Raw genomic sequence first — 8,238 nt, 5'->3', positions numbered from 1 at the left:
GAGATGGGGCATGAAGTTATTTCTAGGAGTTGGACACATACCAAGTTTAGCTCAGTTCTGGGCATCTTTGAAATACCTATACAAACTTGTTCCTACATAGTAACTTGCAACTTTGAATGAGAATCTGCTTGCTTACAGCAACGTGCTATATGTTCTGAATGCCCGAATTGGGAATCTGTGTCAAAACTTTGTTAGGAATTATGTGATCCTTACTAGCTGGAAGTAAGGGAGATGGGGCATGAAGTTATTTCTAGGAGTTGGACACATACCAAGTTAGGCTCAGTTCTGGGCATCTTTGAAATACCTATACAAACTTGTTCCTACATAGTAACTTGCAACTTTGAATGAGAATGTGCTTGCTTACAGCAACGTGCTATATGTTCTGAATGCCCGAATTGGGAATCTGTGTCAAAACTTTGTTAGGAATTATGTGATCCTTACTAGCTGGAAGTAAGGGAGATGGGGCATGAAGTTATTTCTAGGAGTTGGACACATACCAAGTTTAGCTCAGTTCTGGGCATCTTTGAAATACCTATACAAACTTGTTCCTACATAGTAACGTGCAACTTTGAATGAGAATGTGCTTGCTTGCAGCAACGTGCTATATGTTCTGAATGCCCGATTTGGGAATCTGTGTCAAAACTTTGTTAGGAATTATGTGATCCTTACTAGCTGGAAGTAAGGGAGATTGAGCATGAAGTTATTTCTAGGACTTGGACACATACCAAGTTTAGCTCAGTTCTGGGCATCTTTGAAATACCTATACAAACTTGTTCCTACCTAGTAACTTGCATCTTGGAATGAGAATGTGCTTGCTTACAGCAACGTGCTATATGTTCTGAATGCCCGAATAGGGAATCTGTGTCAAAACTTTGTTAGGAATTATGTGATCCTTACTAGCTGGAAGTAAGGGAGATGGGGCATGAAGTTATTTCTAGGAGTTGGACACATACCAAGTTTAGCTCAGTTCTGGGCATCTTTGAAATACCTATACAAACTTGTTCCTACATAGGAACTTGCATCTTTGAATGAGAATCTGCTTGCTTACAGCAACGTGCTATATGTTCTGAATGCCCGAATAGGGAATCTGTATCAAAACTTTGTTAGGAATTATGTGATCCTTACTAGCTGGAAGTAAGGGAGATGGGGCATGAAGTTATTTCTAGGAGTTGGACACATACCAAGTTTAGCTCAGTTCTGGGCATCTTTGAAATACCTATACAAACTTGTTCCTACATAGTAACTTACATCTTTGTATGAAAATGTGCTTGCTTACAGCAACGTGCTATATGTTCTGAATGCCCGAATTGGGAATCTGTGTCAAAACTTTGTTAGGAATTATGTGATCCTTACTAGCTGGAAGTAAGGGAGATGGGGCATGAAGTTATTTCTAGGAGTTGGACACATACCAAGTTTAGCTCAGTTCTGGGCATCTTTGAAATACCTATACAAACTTGTTCCTACATAGTAACTTGCAACTTTGAATGAGAATGTGCTTGCTTACAGCAACGTGCTATATGTTCTGAATGCCCGAATTGGGAATCTGTGTCAAAACTTTGTTAGGAATTATGTGATCCTTACTAGCTGGAAGTAAGGGAGATGGGGCATGAAGTTATTTCTAGGAGTTGGACACATACCAAGTTTAGCTCAGTTCTGGGCATCTTTGAAATACCTATACAAACTTGTTCCTACATAGTATCTTGCATCTTTAATGAGAATGTGCTTGCTTACAGCAACGTGCTATATGTTCTGAATGCCCGAATTGGGAATCTGTGTCAAAACTTTGTTAGGAATTATGTGATCCTTACTAGCTGGAAGTAAGGGAGATGGGGCATGAAGTTATTTCTTGGAGTGGGACACATACCAAGTTTAGCTCAGTTCTGGGCATCTTTGAAATACCTATACAAACTTGTTCCTACATAGTAACTTGCAACTTTGAATGAGAATGTGCTTGCTTGCAGCAACGTGCTATATGATCTGAATGCCCGAATTGGGAATCTGTGTCAAAACTTTGTTAGGAATTATGTGATCCTTACTAGCTGGAAGTAAGGGAGATGGGGCATGAAGTTATTTCTAGGAGTTGGACACATACCAAGTTTAGCTCAGTTCTGGGCATCTTTGAAATACCTATACAAACTTGTTCCTACATAGTAACTTGCATCTTTAATGAGAATCTGCTTGCTTACAGCAACGTGCTATATGTTCTGAATGCCCGAATTGGGAATCTGTGTCAAAACTTTGTTAGGAATTATGTGATCCTTACTAGCTGGAAGTAAGGGAGATGGGGCATGAAGTTATTTCTAGGAGTTGGACACATACCAAGTTTAGCTCAGTTCTGGGCATCTTTGAAATACCTATACAAACTTGTTCCTACATAGTAACTTGCAACTTTGAATGAGAATCTGCTTGCTTACAGCAACGTGCTATATGTTCTGAATGCCCGAATTGGGAATCTGTGTCAAAACTTTGTTAGGAATTATGTGATCCTTACTAGCTGGAAGTAAGGGAGATGGGGCATGAAGTTATTTCTAGGAGTTGGACACATACCAAGTTTAGCTCAGTTCTGGGCATCTTTGAAATACCTATACAAACTTGTTCCTACATAGTAACTTGCAACTTTGAATGAGAATCTGCTTGCTTACAGCAACGTGCTATATGTTCTGAATGCCCGAATTGGGAATCTGTGTCAAAACTTTGTTAGGAATTATGTGATCCTTACTAGCTGGAAGTAAGGGAGATGGGGCATGAAGTTATTTCTAGGAGTTGGACACATACCAAGTTAGGCTCAGTTCTGGGCATCTTTGAAATACCTATACAAACTTGTTCCTACATAGTAACTTGCAACTTTGAATGAGAATGTGCTTGCTTACAGCAACGTGCTATATGTTCTGAATGCCCGAATTGGGAATCTGTGTCAAAACTTTGTTAGGAATTATGTGATCCTTACTAGCTGGAAGTAAGGGAGATGGGGCATGAAGTTATTTCTAGGAGTTGGACACATACCAAGTTTAGCTCAGTTCTGGGCATCTTTGAAATACCTATACAAACTTGTTCCTACATAGTAACGTGCAACTTTGAATGAGAATGTGCTTGCTTGCAGCAACGTGCTATATGTTCTGAATGCCCGATTTGGGAATCTGTGTCAAAACTTTGTTAGGAATTATGTGATCCTTACTAGCTGGAAGTAAGGGAGATGGAGCATGAAGTTATTTCTAGGAGTTGGACACATACCAAGTTTAGCTCAGTTCTGGACATCTTTGAAATACCTATACAAACTTGTTCCTACCTAGTAACATGCATCTTTGAATGAGAATGTGCTTGCTTACAGCAACGTGCTATATGTTCTGAATGCCCGAATAGGGAATCTGTGTCAAAACTTTGTTAGGAATTATGTGATCCTTACTAGCTGGAAGTAAGGGAGATGGGGCATGAAGTTATTTCTAGGAGTTGGACACATACCAAGTTTAGCTCAGTTCTGGGCATCTTTGAAATACCTATACAAACTTGTTCCTACCTAGTAACTTGCATTTTTGAATGAGAATCTGCTTGCTTACAGCAACGTGCTATATGTTCTGAATGCCCGATTTGGGAATCTGTGTCAAAACTTTGTTAGGAATTATGTGATCCTTACTAGCTGGAAGTAAGGGAGATGGGGCATGAAGTTATTTCTAGGAGTTGGACACATACCAAGTTTAGCTCAGTTCTGGGCATCTTTGAAATACCTATAGAAACTTGTTCCTACCTAGTAACTTGCATCTTTGAATGAGAATCTGCTTGCTTACAGCAACGTGCTATATGTTCTGAATGCCCGAATAGGGAATCTGTGTCAAAACTTTGTTAGGAATTATGTGATCCTTACTAGCTGGAAGTAAGGGAGATGCGGCATGAAGTTATTTCTAGGAGTTGGACACATACCAAGTTTAGCTCAGTTCTGGGCGTCTTTGAAATACCTATACAAACTTGTTCCTACATAGTAACTTGCAACTTTGAATGAAAATGTGCTTGCTTACAGCAACGTGCTATATGTTCTGAATGCCCGAATTGGGAATCTGTGTCAAAACTTTGTTAGGAATTATGTGATCCTTACTAGCTGGAAGTAAGGGAGATGGGGCATGAAGTTATTTCTAGGAGTTGGACACATACCAAGTTTAGCTCAGTTCTGGGCATCTTTGAAATACCTATACAAACTTGTTCCTACATAGTAACTTGCATCTTTGAATGAGAATGTGCTTGCTTACAGCAACGTGCTATATGTTCTGAATGCCCAAATTGGGAATCTGTGTCAAAACTTTGTTAGGAATTATGTGATCCTTACTAGCTGGAAGTAAGGGAGATGGGGCATGAAGTTATTTCTAGGAGTTGGACACATACCAAGTTTAGCTCAGTTCTGGGCATCTTTGAAATACCTATACAAACTTGTTCCTACCTAGTAACTTGCATCTTTGAATGAGAATCTGCTTGCTTACAGCAACGTGCTATATGTTCTGAATGCCCGAATAGGGAATCTGTATCAAAACTTTGTAAGGAATTATGTGATCCTTACTAGCTGGAAGTAAGGGAGATGGGGCATGAAGTTATTTCTAGGAGTTGGACACATACCAAGTTTAGCTCAGTTCTGGGCATCTTTGAAATACCTATACAAACTTGTTCCTACATAGTAACTTACATCTTTGTATGAAAATGTGCTTGCTTACAGCAACGTGCTATATGTTCTGAATGCCCGAATTGGGAATCTGTGTCAAAACTTTGTTAGGAATTATGTGATCCTTACTAGCTGGAAGTAAGGGAGATGGGGCATGAAGTTATTTCTAGGAGTTGGACACATACCAAGTTTAGCTCAGTTCTGGGCATCTTTGAAATACCTATACAAACTTGTTCCTACATAGTAACGTGCAACTTTGAATGAGAATGTGCTTGCTTGCAGCAACGTGCTATATGTTCTGAATGCCCGAATTGGGAATCTGTGTCAAAACTTTGTTAGGAATTATGTGATCCTTACTAGCTGGAAGTAAGGGAGATGGAGCATGAAGTTATTTCTAGGAGTTGGACACATACCAAGTTTAGCTCAGTTCTGGGCATCTTTGAAATACCTATACAAACTTGTTCCTACCTAGTAACATGCATCTTTGAATGAGAATGTGCTTGCTTACAGCAACGTGCTATATGTTCTGAATGCCCGATTTGGGAATCTGTGTCAAAACTTTGTTAGGAATTATGTGATCCTTACTAGCTGGAAGTAAGGGAGATGGGGCATGAAGTTATTTCTAGGAGTTGGACACATACCAAGTTTAGCTCAGTTCTGGGCATCTTTGAAATACCTATACAAACTTGTTCCTACCTAGTAACTTGCATCTTTGAATGAGAATGTGCTTGCTTACAGCAACGTGCTATATGTTCTGAATGCCCGAATAGGGAATCTGTGTCAAAAGTTTGTTAGGAATTATGTGATCCTTACTAGCTGGAAGTAAGGGAGATGGGGCATGAAGTTATTTCTAGGAGTTGGACACATACCAAGTTTAGCTCAGTTCTGGGCATCTTTGAAATACCTATACAAACTTGTTCCTACCTAGTAACTTGCAACTTTGAATGAGAATGTGCTTGCTTACAGCAACGTGCTATATGTTCTGAATGCCCGAATTGGGAATCTGTGTCAAAACTTTGTTAGGAATTATGTGATCCTTACTTGCTGGAAGTAAGGGAGATGGGGCATGAAGTTATTTCTAGGAGTTGGACACATACCAAGTTTAGCTCAGTTCTGGGCATCTTTGAAATACCTATACAAACTTGTTCCTACATAGTAACTTGCATCTTTGAATGAGAATCTGCTTGCTTACAGCAACGTGCTATATGTTCTGAATGCCCGAATAGGGAATCTGTGTCAAAACTTTGTTAGGAATTATGTGATCCTTACTAGCTGGAAGTAAGGGAGATGGGGCATGAAGTTATTTCTAAGAGTTGGACACATACCAAGTTTAGCTCAGTTCTGGGCATCTTTAAATACCTATACAAACTTGTTCCTACCTAGTAACTTGCATCTTTGAATGAGAATCTGCTTGCTTACAGCAACGTGCTATATGTTCTGAATGCCCGAATTGGGAATCTGTGTCAAAACTTTGTTAGGAATTATGTGATCCTTACTAGCTGGAAGTAAGGGAGATGGGGCATGAAGTTATTTCTAGGAGTTGGACACATACCAAGTTTAGCTCAGTTCTGGGCATCTTTGAAATACCTATACAAACTTGTTCCTACATAGTAACTTGCAACTTTGAATGAAAATGTGCTTTCTTACAGCAACGTGCTATATGTTCTGAATGCCCGAATAGGGAATCTGTGTCAAAACTTTGTTAGGAATTATGTGATCCTTACTAGCTGGAAGTAAGGGAGATGGGGCATGAAGTTATTTCTAGGAGTTGGACACATACCAAGTTTAGCTCAGTTCTGGGCATCTTTGAAATACCTATACAAACTTGTTCCTACATAGTAACTTGCAACTTTGAATGAAAATGTGCTTGCTTACAGCAACGTGCTATATGTTCTGAATGCTCGAATTGGGAATCTGTGTCAAAACTTTGTTAGGAATTATGTGATCCTTACTAGCTGGAAGTAAGGGAGATGGGGCATGAAGTTATTTCTAGGAGTTGGACACATACCAAGTTTAGCTCAGTTCTGGGCATCTTTGAAATACCTATACAAACATGTTCCTACATAGTAACTTGCATCTTTGAATGAAAATGTGCTTGCTTACAGCAACGTGCTATATGTTCTGAATGCCCGAATTGGGAATCTGTGTCAAAACTTTGTTAGGAATTATGTGATCCTTACTAGCTGGAAGTAAGGGAGATGGAGCATGAAGTTATTTCTAGGAGTTGGACACATACCAAGTTTAGCTCAGTTCTGGGCATCTTTGAAATACCTATACAAACTTGTTCCTACCTAGTAACTTGCATCTTGGAATGAGAATGTGCTTGCTTACAGCAACGTGCTATATGTTCTGAATGCCCGAATAGGGAATCTGTGTCAAAACTTTGTTAGGAATTATGTGATCCTTACTAGCTGGAAGTAAGGGAGATGGGGCATGAAGTTATTTCTAGGAGTTGGACACATACCAAGTTTAGCTCAGTACTGGGCATCTTTGAAATACCTATACAAACTTGTTCCTACCTAGTAACTTGCATCTTTGAATGAGAATCTGCTTGCTTACAGCAACGTGCTATATGTTCTGAATGCCCGAATAGGGAATCTGTATCAAAACTTTGTTAGGAATTATGTGATCCTTACTAGCTGGAAGTAAGGGAGATGGGGCATGAAGTTATTTCTAGGAGTTGGACACATACCAAGTTTAGCTCAGTTCTGGGCATCTTTGAAATACCTATACAAACTTGTTCCTACATAGTAACTTACATCTTTGTATGAAAATGTGCTTGCTTACAGCAACGTGCTATATGTTCTGAATGCCCGAATTGGGAATCTGTGTCAAAACTTTGTTAGGAATTATGTGATCCTTACTAGCTGGAAGTAAGGGAGATGCGGCATGAAGTTATTTCTAGGAGTTGGACACATACCAAGTTTAGCTCAGTTCTGGGCATCTTTGAAATACCTATACAAACTTGTTCCTACATAGTAACTTGCAACTTTGAATGAAAATGTGCTTGCTTACAGCAACGTGCTATATGTTCTGAATGCCCGAATTGGGAATCTGTGTCAAAACTTTGTTAGGAATTATGTGATCCTTACTAGCTGGAAGTAAGGGAGATGGGGCATGAAGTTATTTCTAGGAGTTGGACACATACCAAGTTTAGCTCAGTTCTGGGCATCTTTGAAATACCTATACAAACTTGTTCCTACATAGTATCTTGCATCTTTAATGAGAATGTGCTTGCTTACAGCAACGTGCTATATGTTCTGAATGCCCGAATTGGGAATCTGTGTCAAAACTTTGTTAGGAATTATGTGATCCTTACTAGCTGGAAGTAAGGGAGATGGGGCATGAAGTTATTTCTTGGAGTGGGACACATACCAAGTTTAGCTCAGTTCTGGGCATCTTTGAAATACCTATACAAACTTGTTCCTACATAGTAACTTGCAACTTTGAATGAGAATGTGCTTGCTTGCAGCAACGTGCTATATGTTCTGAATGCCCGATTTGGGAATCTGTGTCAAAACTTTGTTAGGAATTATGTGATCCTTACTAGCTGGAAGTAAGGGAGATGGAGCATGAAGTTATTTCTAGGAGTTGGA

This window comes from Diceros bicornis, chromosome 11 (assembly GCF_020826845.1).
Source record: "Diceros bicornis minor isolate mBicDic1 chromosome 11, mDicBic1.mat.cur, whole genome shotgun sequence".
Lineage (NCBI taxonomy): Eukaryota > Metazoa > Chordata > Mammalia > Perissodactyla > Rhinocerotidae > Diceros > Diceros bicornis.
This window is presented reverse-complemented; position numbering follows the sequence as displayed.